We start from the raw sequence: 16,354 nt of genomic DNA, 5'->3' as shown, positions 1-16,354 counted from the left end.
ACAGTAAATCGTCACTGCTTTTCCGGAAATTCAAAGGGCCAGTGTAGACAGCTCGCAGCTTATTCCGGAAAAGCGGCTGCTTTTCCGGAATAAGTGGCCCAGTGTAGACACAGCCCCAAAGTTTAGAGCTCATCCTAGGGACACAAGGGACTTTCAGAGCAGGGATTTGAACCTAGAATCATTATACCTCACCTCTCTGCCCCAACCACCAAACTACTGCCAATCTATAGGCACTCTTCTGTCTGTGATTTTTTTATTAACAATTTCAAAGGGTCTCTTTTTTTGTTCTGATCTGTTATTAAAACAGATTTCAGAACCTTTAATGTTTTTGAAGAATTCCTATTTTCGAGCCAGCCCTAGTTTAAAATCCGGTCCTGCTGTCTTTCTGCATTAACTTCAGTGGAAGGTTTGCCTTTATTAGGCTGTGGTTCAGGCTGTTAGATAAGGAACTATGTAGCAATTTTCTCCCATCAAGTTTTCAGGGTTTTTTGTATTGGAAGGCAAAGAACTTGCTTCAGTTGCTGTGAACTTTTCTTACAGATGCAGATAACTCTAGAGTTATCCATGCCTTGTTCGCTTCATCAGTGAATGACTGCAGTGCTCTCTTTATTGGGCTACACCTAAATATCACTAGCTTCTCATAGCTGTGCTTCTCATTGGAAAACCATCACGCCTGCACCCTGTGATCAGCACTACCTTCATTTCCAGGAGCAATTCAAAGTATTTGTCTTGACCTATAAAGCTATAAATGATTTGAGATCTGCTTAGCTTAATAACTACATCTTACCTTATGTGATATCTTGGCAGTTAAGCTCAGTCAAGACACATGCTAAGAGCCCCCTGTTTTTAAGAGAAGAGAGATAGCATCAAGGCATTTTCAATTAGAGGAATTTAATGCTGGAACTCACTTCTCCTGTCATCTGACAGATTCCAAATCTGTTAACCTTTAGAGGAACCTACAAGGCCTATCTAGTCTTCTATGTGGTAAGAGGAAGTAGGCACATTAAAGGGCATAATAGTCTGGCTGAGTGAGAGAGAAATAATAATTAATATCCTGGCTGATGAGTAATGAAGACAAGAGAAGGCATCGCCTTCCCAAAAAGTTGGATGGCCTTACCCACATTCTGACTCAGGCCTTCTCCTAGCTGCATGAAGTAGACTGCTCATGGCCCAGAGTTGGGGCTGGTGGCTGGAGGGAGAGAACAAGGTAGAGGCTTCTGGGGTTCAGGTCTGGCAGCATGGCCAACACTTCCCAGCCCCCTGGTGCTGCAAGGCTGGAATGGCTGGGGTTCCACGGGTGGCTGGAAGACTAGGGCCGCATCACCTGCTGGGAGGAGGAAAGCAGAAGGCTGGGAGGCCTAGGGGCTCTCTGTGGATGGGGACACTAGTCTAGTGGTGGAGGCTTGGCTCCATGGGTGTTGTGGGAGGTGTGGAGCATAGGGTAGAAGGGGCGGGGCTAGGGGCTTGCCTTCCCCTGCTTGGGGTTCACCAGCCACCCATGATTAATATTGGCATCTTCTCTCATTTTTTCAACATTTTTTATATTGTCTATGTGTCTGGAGAAAGAGAAAAGTGCATTTTAAAAATACCACAATGTGTACTTTATTTCCCTGCCTTACAGTGTGCTGAGATGCCTGTTATTCATAAGTCATTTGAGATTGGAAATGGAAAGGCAGGAGAAAAACATGGGCGTTGGGTGAACCTAGGCCTGGGTTCTGCAACCTTCCCCCGCCCCCAACCCCTCCTCTTCCACATGAGGCTCTGGCCTTCTCAAAAGCCAAGCTCCCCCACGGGGCAGGGATCTAGCTGCCCTGCCTCCACAAGCCAACCCCCCCCCCCCCAAGGGGCAGATCTTCAGCACCAGCCCCAGAGCACAGCCCCGGATTACAGAGAGGGTGGGTGGCACGTGTACCCAGCCTCAGTTTGGCTGAAGTCTGGGGGCAGCCCAGGAGACACACTGAAACAGGGGATGGAGTGTGGCAGGGGCCACGCTTGCTAGCTTGTAAAGGCAATACCTTCCCCTGACTTTTATACCTGCTACCCCCAGGAAAAAATATTACTACTAATGAAAAATGCTACTACTGTTGTATTTCCTCACTGAAATGAACACACAAGAGCAATCCCATTACATCTGGCAGCACTTCTGCTTTTACAAATATTGGCCCAGCCCCTGCAAAAAGAACAACATGATGGATGAATACAAAACCACATTGAAATCATTATGGCTCTGCATAGATGCAGGTATCTGTTGGCATCCAACAAGCTATAGCATGATGGCCACAGCTCCAAATCCTGCAAATAATTTTGCAACTGAGTAACTTTATACATGGGAATATTCCAATGATTTTTAGGAGGCCATTCACAAGCATAAAGTTACTTACATGCTTAAATATTTGCAAAACTTTCCCACAGTGAGTACCTTAAAATAAACAATTTATTTTATGTCACTGTATCTAGTCAAGTCTAGTCTTGTATTATCTATTAACTAGTTCTCATTCGTTGGTGCACAGATTGGGAAACTTCCAGATCCCATTAACTGGATAGAGTTGGGACATTTCCTATTTCCCCTGACATGTGGCATATCAAATAACTTAGGAAAATACATAAATGTCTTTAAGAAGAAGGGATCTCCTGGAGGGATACTCAACATCATCAGCTTTGCATCCAACATTGAATGTTTTTCCTTTACCAGCAGTTCATTCCTCATTAGTTGAAAAATGGGCATGTATTGCTCTTTGCCAACTGGCATTTTAAAAAACTTGAAATTAGTAAAGTGGAGAAATACTGTGCATCCCTGACTCCTAGCAATGCTTGTCTATACAGACCTACACAACTTACAGAGTTTACTGGTGCAGTACACATCATAAAAAACAAACAAACAAACAAACACCGAAAAAAAACCTAACCCTGGTGTGTCGGGCAATACTCTGAAAAGATAAAGTGGAGGGATTCGGTCTTCTGCTCTTTCCTCTGAAATCTGTTTTTTCAACTGGAAAAAGAATAATGACAATAATTTTAATAAAACCTTCAAAATATAGTGTTAGCACCATGTAAGTAGAATACATATGTGGCCAATCATGTTGGTGATATATTACTTTGCCTAATCATTAACTGGAAATGCCATATAAGAATTTGTAAACCATAGTAAATCATTTTGTAAGAATGATTTAAACGTACTGCTGACTAATGTAAAACAGCCTAGTTTCCATAGTTAGTAGGCTGCCAAATATTGTGAAAAAGAAAAAAGGTTTGTGATCTAAGTTGACATAAATTATAGTGGATATAAATCTTTAAAACAGCAGTGGTGGTTTGCAGATTATTGAGTTTAAGCAATAGGAAGATGACGTATTAACTTTCATGATGATTGCCAAGACTCTTGTGTGTTTTAATTAGGGTGTTTTGCAAGAACATATTTAATTTCTGTTTAAAGATCTACCTTGGAAAGGGCTTTAGGACCATCTTGTTTGCAGTGACACAAGAGAAGTCAGAACATGACCTTGAAAGTCCAGTTTATTGAATAGACACACATGTGAAGTAAAAAGACGTCCCTATCAGGTCCATGGGTTTGCTCTTTACATTGTAGAGACAGGAACAGACATGTAAAAATAGTATCTGGGTTAAAAAATAGCTGATTGTGAGTGAAATTAATCAAGCATACTCAATGTTACAATACAAATAGAAAAAAAAGCAGTGAAAAGAAACATCTCAGTGGCTGAGTTCCTTGGGTTTCAAGGATGCAAAAACAGCAAGTAGCAGGAAACAAGAGTTTGAGACATTTTCTCTGTTCCTGATTGCTCACCTCTTTTCATTTGCAGTTTGTTCCAAAAGAACAAAAACAACATCAAGGAAATAAGAGCCCTCATTTCATTCTAGGCACATATCACAACATTTATTCCGGAATTTCTTTATGCTATTTATTGTGACATATACATATTATTTCTGACATTAAAACCCCAGTGCTTTAAAATGCAAATTAGCTGATGTGAGAAAGGGGTGATCTATGTTCACATTCCATGTTGCTTTTTTATCTCTACTCAGACTGCAAGATACCATTGGATGAGGAGCTTGTGGTCTTAAATCATGTAGGGCGAGATCTATTAAGGGTGTTAAGTGTAGCAATGATGAGCATCATGGCACCTGTCTTTCAGGTGTCTAGAAAATCATATGAATACCCGTGTGAGCCACAAAGTCTGTTAGGTATCAGAGGGGTAGCCGTGTTAGTCTGAATCTGCAAAAGCGACGAGGAGTCCTGTGGCACCTTATAGACTAACTGAAGTGTAGGAGCATAAGCTTTCGTGGGCAAAGACCCACTTCGTCGACATGCATCTGACGAAGTGGGTCTTTGCCCACGAAAGCTTATGCTCCTACACTTCAGTTAGTCTATAAGGTGCCACAGGACTCCTCGTCGCTTTTAAAGTCTGTTAGGTGTGTAGATCCATATGCAATGAATAAAGAGCAATAGCACCTTAGTCTATGATCCACAAAGCCTGCTTGTTCGATGAAGGAAACGACCTAAGCTAGCCAGTAAAAGACATTGACCAGAGGTGGGTATGCTAAGTCCTGCCCTCTCTCAGAGTTGTGCACCTAAGTCTAGGCTGCATGGCAGCACCTAGGGCTCTGCTAGTCATCCATGAACTGGGGGGAAGACAGGTGCTCATCTGTCTAAGTTACATGCAGGACCCAAAACAAAACAGGCTCAAAGGAGTGCAGGGGAAGGGGGTTACCAGATCAGGCTCCTGTACACAGGCCTGCCAACAAGGGGAGGAAAAAAGGGGGTAACTGTCTGGGGGCCCAGTGATACAAAAGGGCCTGGATCCCCAGGCCCTTTACATTTCTGCCAGAACACTGCATGGCCAGCATGGAGGGCTGCTGAGGGACAGGGGATTGCTTTCTGAGCTGCACCAGGGCTGCCTAGGGCCAGGCCTGCCCCTTCCATGTGAGGTCCCACCCTTTCTGAGAGCATGGAGTAGCCCCCCTCTCCCCCCCGCCACTTGCCCAGGGGCCTAGCGAGGCTGTGGGCCCTCCTCTCCATACATGACCTGGGCATCTTTCTAAACAGTCAGGCTACATCTACACTAGAATGATTTTGCGCAAAAGCAGACACTTTTGCGCAAAAACTTGCTGTCTGTCTACACTGGCTGTGAGTTCTTGCGCAAGAACATTGACATTCTAATGTATGAAATCAGTGCTTCTTGCACAAGAACTATGATGCTCCCGCTCAGGAATAAGACCTCTTGCGCAACTGTTCTTGCACAAGAGGCCAGTGTAGACAGGCAACATGAATTTCTTGCGCAAGAAAGCCCTGTGATTAAAATGGCCATCAGAGCTTTCTTGCGCAAGAGAGTGTCTACATTGGCAAGGACGCTCTTGCATAAAAGCACATCTCTTGCGCAAAGGCACATGCCAGTGTAGACACTCTCTTCTGGAAGAGTTTTTGCACAAGAACTCTTCCGCAAAAGAGTTCTTGTGCAAAATCATGCCAGTGTAAATGTAGCCTCAATCACTGTGGCTTAAGTGGGAGATAGGTGTCTGGATTTCTCTTATGAGACAATAGTGTACTTGGCTAGGTGCCTAACATGAGGCTTCAGTGTGCATACCTAGAGGAAAAAACAAGTGAGTTTAGATGCCTAGAGGGTTATGCAGCAGCCAAGCAGGAGTTTTGTAGATGGCTGTGGTGCCTAAAAAAGATGCAATACATTCATGGATTCCATTCTTAGGTGCCTTTGAAATTCCACTCTGTGTCTTGTTTGCTGAGTCCAGCACACTTTAGCTACTACTATATAAATGAAAGCAACAAATTTTAAAGAGTGCCATCAGGGAAAAACCTAGCTCAGTATGTAGAGTCAAGTTGCAGTTCCAGCAAATGGGAATATATGTGATATTCCCTCCTAAAGTAGAAGCACAAGAGAGCATGGTTTATAGGGAATAATGCTTTTAGGTTGTATCTGTTAACAGAACAGCCCTTCAAATGCACTCTCTAAAAGTCTTAATGCTGCAGGCAGAATGAGATGGATTTATAAAAAAGCGGAGATTAAATGTCAGATACCCACTCCCACATACAGTGTAACATAGATGAACTTCTCAGAGATCAGATAATTTCTTTCCAAAGGTGACTTAATTTTGGACATCTCAATTTTCAGAAGGTAGCTGCTCAGGACTTTCTGAAAATCAGGCCTCTTTAAGGTGTCTCAAGATAAAGCTCCAAAAGCCAAGGTTCCTAAAATCACTGAATGACCTTTGAAGTTGTAGATGTAGGTCTGTTGTTCTTATTTTACCTAGTAAATTGTTCCCAGTGTAGTTCTCAGGGTAGAGGTGGCCAAATGCTAAAATCCATCTTCCTAACTGGCTGTAATTTACACACTGATTACCGTCTGAGCAGAGTCTAGAGAGTAAATGCGGATGGAGAGTGAACTAGCCTGTCACTTGTGATCTTCCCAGATGTGGGGTTACTGTAGCGCATACTGCTTTTGCTAAGGAGCGGTATCTACTTTTGTAGCTAAACAGAGGACTTCAGTGTCCTGTGCCACCACTCCTGTACTTTTCTGACAGGAATTCCTGGACTTTAAACCTGACGCTGCTGGTGAGCTTCTGTATAGCCTCCAGGGAATCACTGATGTCTGTTTTCCAAAGTAGCCACTGATTTTCACTGTCTCTATTTTTGAATGCCCAACTCCAGACACCTAAGCCTGATCTTCAGAGATGGTGGCATATGCAATTTTATCTGAAGTCTGTCTATGGAAGCTAGTAGTACTGTATATCTTTAAAAATCAGGTCACTGGTGTCTTACATTTGACTCCAAAAAACAGAGGCTCCCAGAATTAGTGGACACTTTTTAAAATTTGGTATTTTCCCCCTTGTGTACACTGGAGATTAGTCCCAGTTATATCCACTGGTGCCCAGACAATGAGGAAGCTGCACCAATGCAAATGTTCATGTAGACACAGAGCCACAGTAAGCCATAGCATTGTATAGGTGCAGTTTATGGAAAAACAGCATTCATGTAAAATATAGACTATAGCAATTTTCCTTGCTTACCCATGGGGATTGAATCATTGCAGCCACATAAATAGCTGAGCACCAAGCAGGTGTAATTCCCAGTTTAGACAAAGCCTGCATTTCACTTGTGAAATGGGGTTAATAACACTGGCCTACATACTTGTGGTGTCATATTTGAAGGTAGTTACTAGGGCTGGTTGATGAGGTAAAGCACTTTCAGATGAGAAGTGTTATTATTATAGTTGGGGGTGGGGTGCTGCCAGGTCTGTTTTTGCAGTGTGATCAGTCAAACAGGGGTCTCACACCATAGCCATGTCCATACAGCATGGCACTTGCCCTGATGCCCTATATCAGGAGTTCTCAAACTTTGTGATACCCTGACCCCCCTCTAAGTTGCTCGGACCCCAGGGATTGGGACCCACAGTTTGAGAAATGTGGCCCTAGGGCGGTAGCCTGACTAGGAGATTTCCAGGATCCTCCCGCAGTCTCTGCCTCCTCACTCAGTCCCGCTGCAGCAGCCTCTGGCACCCCCGCTCCGCCTCACAGGTGAGCTAGGAGCCCAGCAGCACGCGCAGAGCTCCGCTAGGGGCCCGCCTTTTCTATCGTGGTCTCAGCCAATTCTGCCTGGCTTGGAGCGCTGGTGTCCCCGGGGCGCGCCCGAGGCAGCGGGGAGCAGTGGTGCGGGGGCCCTGGAGTGGCTAAGGGGCTGCAGGGCGGGAAGGGCAAGGAAGGAGAGCGGCAGCCCCGAGGCTGCAGCGCCATTGGGCACAACAGCGGGTCAGGTGTAAGCCGCTGGGACGTGTGGTCCCGCTGCCCCCAGCACCGGGCAGAGCCGCAGCCGGGGCGGGGACTGGGATGAAAGCCCTGCGGAGGTTCTCTGCCGAGCTCGGCCCGGACCTGCACTTTCTGGAAGGGCTCCAAAGCTGTCGCCAGCCCCCGGGGGGCGGCGTCCTGGAGAAGCAGCGTCAGCAACGTCCACGGCCAGCAGGGCTGAATACTTGCCAGGGCAGCCGCGACTGCGTCTTGAGCTGCAGACCCGCTGCCGCTCTAGCGCCTGGGCGCAGCCACCTGGTGGGAGGAGAGCAAACCGCTGTAAGGCAGGGCTGTGGCAGAGCAGGGCTTCGTGCCCGGCCCTGCGGGATCCGAAACTGAGCCCCACGCGCCTGTCTAGGGGCGTAGGCTCTCCCCGAAGCACGAGGTGCATTTACAGCTTGGGCAGTAGCCGAGTGGAGACCTGAGACTTTGCCAGGACTGGGGCGGGATCCGTGTTCCAAGGCGAGCGGGACGAAGAACTTGGTCCTTCATTCCCCAGCAAGGTTGGTTCAGGCGGACCTGCTGCCTACGAAGATTTCTGCAGCTTAGAAGGTGCAAATGACAAAGGGGAGACGAGTCGTTTGTGCATGAGCAAAATGTTTGGTTGTGGCTCAATTACTTTGTAGTGAGAGTAGTTTTCAACCGCTTATAAATAAAGCGGAAGTGAGTAACTAGGGGCGCCATTTATAGGATTCATATTTGAGGTCTGCTTAAAAGCCCATGTCTTCACTCCAGAGGCCGTTCTTAAATGCATCAGAGGTTGAGCTGCTTGCAGTTTTGCCTTTGGAAGCGAGAGTTTGTTATAGAAAAGGGCAGCAGGATGATTAAGAATAAAGGCTGGGCATTCAAGTAATTGAAGGATGTTAGATCATCATGAAAACATTGCCAGATACTCCACTTAAAAATAAGGGGGGAGGGAAGAGTAGGAATGAGTGTTGTGTTGCAGGGATCTGCATTTGGACCACTGTTGATAAACGTCTCATAAATGTTCTTGAAAAAGAGGTGAACGGGGACTAATCCCAGGCTGACTGCGAAGTTACAAAGTGATCTCACAAAACTGGGTGACTGGACAACAGAAGGGCACATGGAATTCAGTGTTGATAAGGAAAACATAATCCAAACTATAGACACAAAAATGATGGGTACTAAAATAGCTGTTTCCACTCAAGAAAGATATCTTGGAATCCTTGTGGATAATTCCTTGAAAACATCTGCTCAGTGTGCAATGGCAACCTTGAAAACTAAAAAGCTAACAGAATATTGGGAATCATTAGGAAAGGAATAGATAATAAGACTAAATACAAATAATACCAGATACTAAGACAAAATAGATAAGACAAATTGCCTCTACATAAAGTCATTGTATGCCCACATCTTGAATACTGTATGCAGATCTGGTACCACATCTAAAAAAGTTATATTGTATTTACAAAAGGTACAGAAAGGGCAACAGAAATGATTGGAAGTAAGGAACAGCTTTCATTTGAGGGGAGATTAACAAGCTTGAGACTTTTCCGCTTGGAAAAGGAATGACTAAATGTTGCATGGATATGTTGGAGGTCTAAAAAATCATGAATGATGTGGAAAAATAGAATAAGGAAATGTTATTCATTCCTTCACTTTATACGCAGCAAATTTAAAACAAACAAAATAGGCAAAGGGATGGATCATGATGATTTCTTTAGTAGGAATAAGACCCTCCGGAAAAGGGCACTTTTTCCGGAGGATCGGGGCCAGTGTAGACGCTCTTTTCCGGCTTTTTTAAAAGCCGGAAAAAAGCGGCGGACATTTTTATTTAAATGCCGCGGGGGATATTTAAATCCCCCGCGGATTTCCCTACGACGACTGGTGAAATTTACATGCCCCTTCCGGAAAAGGGGCCAGTGTAGACGTAGCCGTAGAGTTCTCTAGTGCTGTGGTAGCCCTTAAATAGAGATGATGTGTTTGTGTGTGGGAGGCTGAATGGGGTTGGTTTCCCTCATTTGGTGCTTGGCTTATATTGAGCCTGCTCAGTGACACTGCTGAAACCTCTGTCTTCAGGCCACCCCTCCCCCCCCATGCTCTTACTGTCTCCCCCCAACATGGCATTTTTGGCGATGAAAAATGTCATCCAACACTAGTTATAAGTGTCTCTCATGGGTATAGGGATGGGTTGCTGGGGAATATAGACTCATCCCATCTAGCCCTGCTGCCAAGAAAGAAATGATTACAATATTGAGCTCTTTTATAGCACTTGATCACTCATCACTACTCACTCATCACTACTCCAGCCTCCTTGGGATTTTTTTCCCAGTTCCTCTCCTGTCTTTTCAGCAGACATCCAGGCAGTCACTGGATCTTGCTAGTTCTTTTTCAACCTCCTCTCAGAAATCTGATTTTTCCTGCCTGTTTACTGTTAAAATGCACAGGCCTTCACAATTCAGTTATGTAGAAGCTAAAATCATTTTCCTCAGCTGCTGCTCACATCATGTTAGTTATCTCTCTGAGTGCCTCCACTGCCTCCTGTACAGGGCTGGATTAAGGGGGGGGGTGGGGCGAGCCAGGCAGCTGCCAACCACTCCCGGATCGTGGGCTGCAGCAGCTCCCAGCGATCACCCTGCAGCAGCCGCCTGGGGCAGGGGCTGCATTAACCCCCGCAGTGCCGGCCAGCAGCACCCTTCTCCCCATGGCCACGGGACCCTGCACGGCCAGGCTCAGCCTGCCCCGGGCGGCCCTGGGCTGCACGCCAGTGGCGGTAGCTGGGTTGCGCTGGGCTGGGCACATGCATCCTGCCACCGCCAGCTCCACGTGCCCTCTCCTACGCACCGGGTGGGGGCAGAGCTGCGCATGCGCCCTCCCCCAACCCGGGGTGCTGGAATAGCACGGTCCGGCCCTGCTCCTGTATCAAGTCCAAGTGATCCAGATAAACAAGGCTCAACATAGGTCTGCTCTGGGGCTGTGAGGCATTTGGTTTTGACTGGAATGCCGGGTTGAAAAGGGACCCTGGTGGCTCCACTCAGCACTGCTGATCAGACCATTAAAACTGGCAGGCTCCCTACCTAGCCCTGAGCAGCTCCCGGATGTGATAATGTGTCCTCTGGCTCCTATGTGGAGGGATAGTCAGGGGGCTCTCTGCATGCTGGCTCTGCCATGTGTTCGAGCTCCACAGCTCCCATTGTCTTGGAATTGTAACCAATGGGAGCTGCAGGATTTGCACCTCAAGGTGGAGGCAGTGTGCATAGCTGCCTGGCAGTGCCTCCACCTAGGAGCTGCAGGACACATCTCCATGTACAGGGAGTCCCTTGAAGCAACTACCCCTTGGATTCCACTCTTTGCACCTCCTCCAGCATCCCAGCCCCCTGCTCCAGCCTTGAGCTCCTTCCCACAGCCAAACTCCCTGCCAGATCCAGCACCCTTTGCACACCAATCTCATACCCCAGCTCAGAACCCTCTGCCACCTCCCTCTCAAAGCCTGCACTCTCTCCCACATTCCAAATGCCTTCTCTTGCCCTGAGCCCCTTCCTGCACCTAAATTCCCTCCCAGAACTTGCATCCCACCCCTCTCCAGCACTCCTTTCCCAGCTCAGAGATGGAGTGAGTGAACGTGGGCCCCTGGAAAAGGGGTAGGGCATGGACTGGCCTTCAGAAAAGAGATTTGGCAGAGGATTGGGCAAGAGAGGTCAGTTTTGTGCAATTAGAAAATTGGCAATCCTACTCTGCTCCCTTCTACATTGTTAATATCATTTCTTGCCATTCCTATTGTGCCCACCCCTTTCACTTCACTAGTAAATTCCACCTCCCCTCTTCTTCTATACCTTCCTCCATGGTCCCTGTACATCTTAGTGTCTCAAACACTCATCCTTTCCTGAAAACACACTTCTTCTATGAAATTCTCAGAAGATGATTCACTTCAGCTAACCTATGATCACCCACTCATTATTAGGAAATAAGAGTCTCAAAGCTAGAACATTCTTCTGCCCATTTAGTCTACAGCCTCCTCCATACAGAGACTGTGATGTAGATGTGATATAAAAGAGTATAGTTGCAGATATGCTTATATAAGAGTATATAAAGATATTGCATACAAACACCGCCACCTACTGGCACAAGAATTTGTACCATTGTTTATACATTACTAGGTTCAATAAAGTTGTTGTTACAGGTTGCAAATGGCTTCCTGAAGGCAGCTTTTAACCAGGACTATGTATTTTTTTTCTGCATTATACAGTGCAAAGCATGGTGTCAACACTTAATAGCTATTAATAATGCAGGAGAAGTGTAGAAATCACAAATCTTGCATGGTATGGTTTCAGGTCTGCATAAAAGCAGAGCCCCACATAGTTGCTTGGGTTAGTTGTATGCTTTAACCTTGTATATCAAAGATCATAAAGCTACAATTACAAATTTAATTTAATGCTTAACTTGAAGATTTGCCAAATCCTTGCCTGCTAGGAAAGACTAGTGCTGTAAACAAAGTGCATAGTCCACAGCAACATTCAGTTCAACTTCTAAGCCTGACTTTCAGGTGGGGGGGAATCAAATGTATAATTTTCTCCAGCTAATTTAAAGTGGTTTGTAAAAGCAAGAGTGAGGGTCTGGGTTGGGCATTTTCTGGAAGCTATTGACTATATGGCCTAAAAGAACCTCAGGCCCTTTGCTCCTCCAAGCAGTCATTATGTGTCAGGAAACGCCTGACATAAAGGTAATTCAGGCACATTGGCCCGATTCAGCCCTGACATAATTGGTTGCAACACCCATTAGTGTAAATAGTTGAGCTCAATGACTGACATTAGGGCTGATTTTTTTCTAGCATTTCATGTAACAAATATTTAAGGAGTTTTAATAGAGGTTCAGAATAATGTGTTCATGTTGTGACTTCAAAAGCAAAAGTTAATTGGAATCCTGCCACTATGCCCATATTTCTCCTAATCCAGTGTGCCAAGTGAAGCAAAATTATTATTGTTTATAAGATTATTATGTTGTATATTTTTAAGTTGGAGCCAAGACACTTTAGTAAGTGGAGGATCTATAATTTATATTCTAATATAGACTTTTACTCATGAACAGATTTTTAAATATTATCATACAACGGATCATATTGACCTCTGGCATAATTTAGCTTCTAGAACATTTTGGGGTATTAAAAAATCATATGTAATATTGACTTGAGTGAAATTACATAGTAGATAGATGTAGCATGTTATGTCTTCCAGTCTACTGCCATTTAATACAGAAATTAACAAAGGTTATGATCATGTGTGTGAATTTTATGTATATTATGTACCTCTGTGTGTCAGTGTATACGTATATGCACTCACACACATCGCAAGATTCAAAATGAGGCACAGAGTACATTCAAAACCTCATTCTTAGATTGAAACTCCATTTCTCCTTTCCACGTCTCTGTTGTTCACACCCATTGCAGTATATTTTATTTAAAATGTAGGCCTCAGTCCTGCAAAGAACCTGGTCATTTAATAAATCCTTTTTCAGGATGCTGGCTTCTTAGACCTTAAGGGATACCGAAGGTATGCCGCAAAAACCCCGCTGCATCCAAGGAACTCGTTTGATCTTCTGCTTTTTTTGCCAAAGAGCAAACACGCTCCTTTGGGGAGTCCTGTATATCTTGTTTCACGAAGCATAAGGGCTTTGCCGAAAGAGGAGGCTTTTTTTTGCCATGGCCCCATCTAGACTGGGCCACATGGCAGAAAAGCCTCTTCTGCAAAAATGATAGAAAATAACGGTACACAAATTGTGGAGCGCAATTTGCGTAGCTTTTTCCAATAAAGCCCCTCGTCTAGACCTAGCCAAGCTCTTCAGGGCACAAAGTATTTCTTTTATATTTACCTAGCACACTTTTATATGCTGCTAAGATAATATTACATATTAACAGCCAGTCAAAAACTGGCATGTGATATAGTCTCCTCAGTTATACCACCATCCATTTGTTAGATTTTTAAGGGAACACTATATATAACACTATAGATTATGGCAGCCATTTATGTAGGACAGACTTTATAAAAAAATACATCAAGTGTTCTATGGACTGTAAGATAAACTTCTGATTTACATTGCTCAGTGGCAGTTTTACTGGTATTGCCTGGTATGAAAAATTGGGGGATATTATGCTCCTGAGACCAATTTGAGCAACTAAATGCCAGCTAAATCTAGTCCGAATTAATTTATACCTATATCAACAATCATGAAGACAGGTATTTATTCTGAGTTGAAGAGATTAGACATGAGATATAATCAAATTAGATATAATTATGAAGATATGTTTATCTGATTCTGTGTATATTCAAAATGTTATTTTTCAAAGTGCGGAACACAATTTTATTTATTTGTTCCTATTTAATAAAGCTAGTCAAAATGGCATAGGGAAGGGAAGAAACAACTAACTTTCCTGATTTCATTGCATTTTTCCATTGTTTATGAAAATAATCTGTTTTGAAAGTTCATTTTTCAGCATAAACATTTATTGTTTAAAAATGTGCCAAACTCTACTATTTTATATACAATTATGACACAACACTAGATGAAGACAAAGTAATGATGAAATACTAGAACTGGAAGTGACCTAGAGAGGTCATCAAGTCCAGTCCCCTGCCCTCACGGCAGGACCATCTAGATCATCCCTGATATATGCCTATCTAACCTGCTCTTAAATATCTCCAATAATGGAGATTCCACAGTTTCCCTAGGCAATTTATTCCAGTGTTTAACTACCCTGACAGTTAGGAAGCTTTTCCTAATGTCCAACCTAAACCTCCCTTGCTGTAATTTAAGCCCATTGCTGCTTGTTCTATCCTCAGAGGTCAAGGACAGGCAAAGTGAGTGAGGAGGTTGCCTTGGGCTCCACACATTCAGGGTCCTGTGCTGCCCAGCTCCCGCCCACCTGGCTGCTCACTTGCTGCCATGACTGGGAGTCGCCCCGGCCATGTGGCTCAGCTAACCACAGTGTGCTGCCTTGGTCCCCACAAACTCTTTGGCCAGGCCTGATCAAGGAGAATTTTTTTCCCCTCTACTCCTTGTAACACCCTTTCAGATACTTGAAAACTGCTATCATGTCTCCTCTCAGTCTTCTCTTTTCTAAACTTAACAAAGCCATTTCTTTCAGTCTTCCCTCATAGGTCAAGTTTTCTAGAACTTTCATCATTTTTGTAACTCTTTTCTGGACCTTCTCCAGTTTCTCCTCATCTTTCTTGAAATATGGTGCCCAGAACTGGACACAATACTCCAACTGAGACCTAATCAATGCAGAATAGAGCGGAAGAAGGACTTCTCATGTCTTGCTCACAACACACCTGTTAATGCATCTCAGAATGTTTGCTTTTTTTGCAACAGCGTCACACTGTTGACTCATATTTAGCTTGTAGTCCACTATGAACTCTAGATCTCTTTCTGCAGTACTCCTTCCTAGACAGTTGCTTCCCATTCTGTCTGTATGTGTGAAATTGATTGTTCCTTCCTAAGAGGAGTACTTTGCATTTGTGCTTATGAAACTTCATTCTGTTTACCTCAGACCATTTCTCCAGTTTGTCTAGATTTTGAATTCTGATCCTGTCATCCAAAGCACTTGCAACCCCCTCTGAGCTTGGCATCATCTGCAAACTTAATAAGTGTACTCTGTGTGCCAGAGGCGGGGGAACCTTTTTTGTGTCAGGGGCCACTGACCCACAGGAAAATCATTCGTGGGCTGCACAGAAGTGAGAAGCAAAGTGAGAAGCCCCTGACTTAGAAGGACAAAGAAACTCGTCACATTCCCCTCACACACCAGACCCGAGGGGGACCCAGGCTAGTAGATTTTGTGTGCTCCAGCCTGTGTGTGAGTTCAAGGGCACCATTTTGGGAGAGTAGAAGGGGTAGCAGCTGTGCACTCTGGGACACAGCTTGCTTTTTATCCTGTTCCCTGGACGATGAAGATGTGAGGGGAATGTGCTTGCATTCCATGCATGCCTTGCACCTGGCTCGTGAGCTCTCTTCACCAACCAGATGTGAGAGGCATGCATAGAATGGTACCCTTAGGCCCCCCAATGCGGGGGGCATCCCTGAGTCTTGGGCCCAGATCCAGGCAAGTCAGGGGCTGCTTACAGCCCCTGGGCCTGAGGTTTCCCACCCCTGCTCTATGCCAATATCTAAATCGTTGATGAAGATATTGAACAGAACCAATCCCAAAATTGACCCCTGTGGAACCCCACTTATGCCCTTCCAGAATGACTGTGAACCATTAATAACTACTCTCTGAGAATGACATGCATCTGACGAAGTGGGTCTTTCCCACAAAAGCTTATGCTCCAACACTTCAGTTAGTCTATAAGGTGCCACTGGACTCCTTGCCGCTTTTGCAGATTCAGACTAAACACAGCTACCCCTCTGATCTTTGAGAATGGTTATCCAGCCAGTTACGCACCCACCTTATAGTTTCAGAATGATGGCATTTTATTACTGCTAGTATTACCTGTCCCATTGTGATGGTAGACATGCATGTGCTCTCCTCCCTCCCTGTTGTTACCCAGGGCAGGGAGGCTTGGGCTGGCTTGGGCCGCGCGGCCTCCTGGGGCCG

The 16,354-nt window shown here is 44.9% G+C and overlaps 1 long non-coding RNA gene across 5 annotated transcripts in view; it reads left to right on the top strand.

Annotated features, from left to right (window-relative positions):
- Positions 1 to 7,873: 7,873 nt before the first annotated feature.
- Positions 7,874 to 16,354, top strand: part of LOC106732099 (uncharacterized) — a 90,150-nt gene continuing 81,669 nt past the window's right edge. Inside the window, exon 1 of one of the 5 annotated variants that reach the window (XR_012904840.1) lies at positions 7,874 to 8,361. This is a non-coding gene — a long non-coding RNA (uncharacterized LOC106732099). The remainder of the gene's footprint in view (positions 8,362 to 16,354) is intronic. The other 4 variants (XR_012904837.1, XR_012904839.1, XR_012904838.1 and 1 more) reach the window with 4 other exon arrangements.

The sequence above is a fragment of the Pelodiscus sinensis genome, chromosome 6, assembly GCF_049634645.1.
Source record: "Pelodiscus sinensis isolate JC-2024 chromosome 6, ASM4963464v1, whole genome shotgun sequence".
Taxonomy (NCBI): domain Eukaryota; kingdom Metazoa; phylum Chordata; order Testudines; family Trionychidae; genus Pelodiscus; species Pelodiscus sinensis.
The sequence above is the reverse complement of the archived record's forward strand: the minus strand, read 5'-3'. Positions and strand labels throughout refer to the sequence as shown.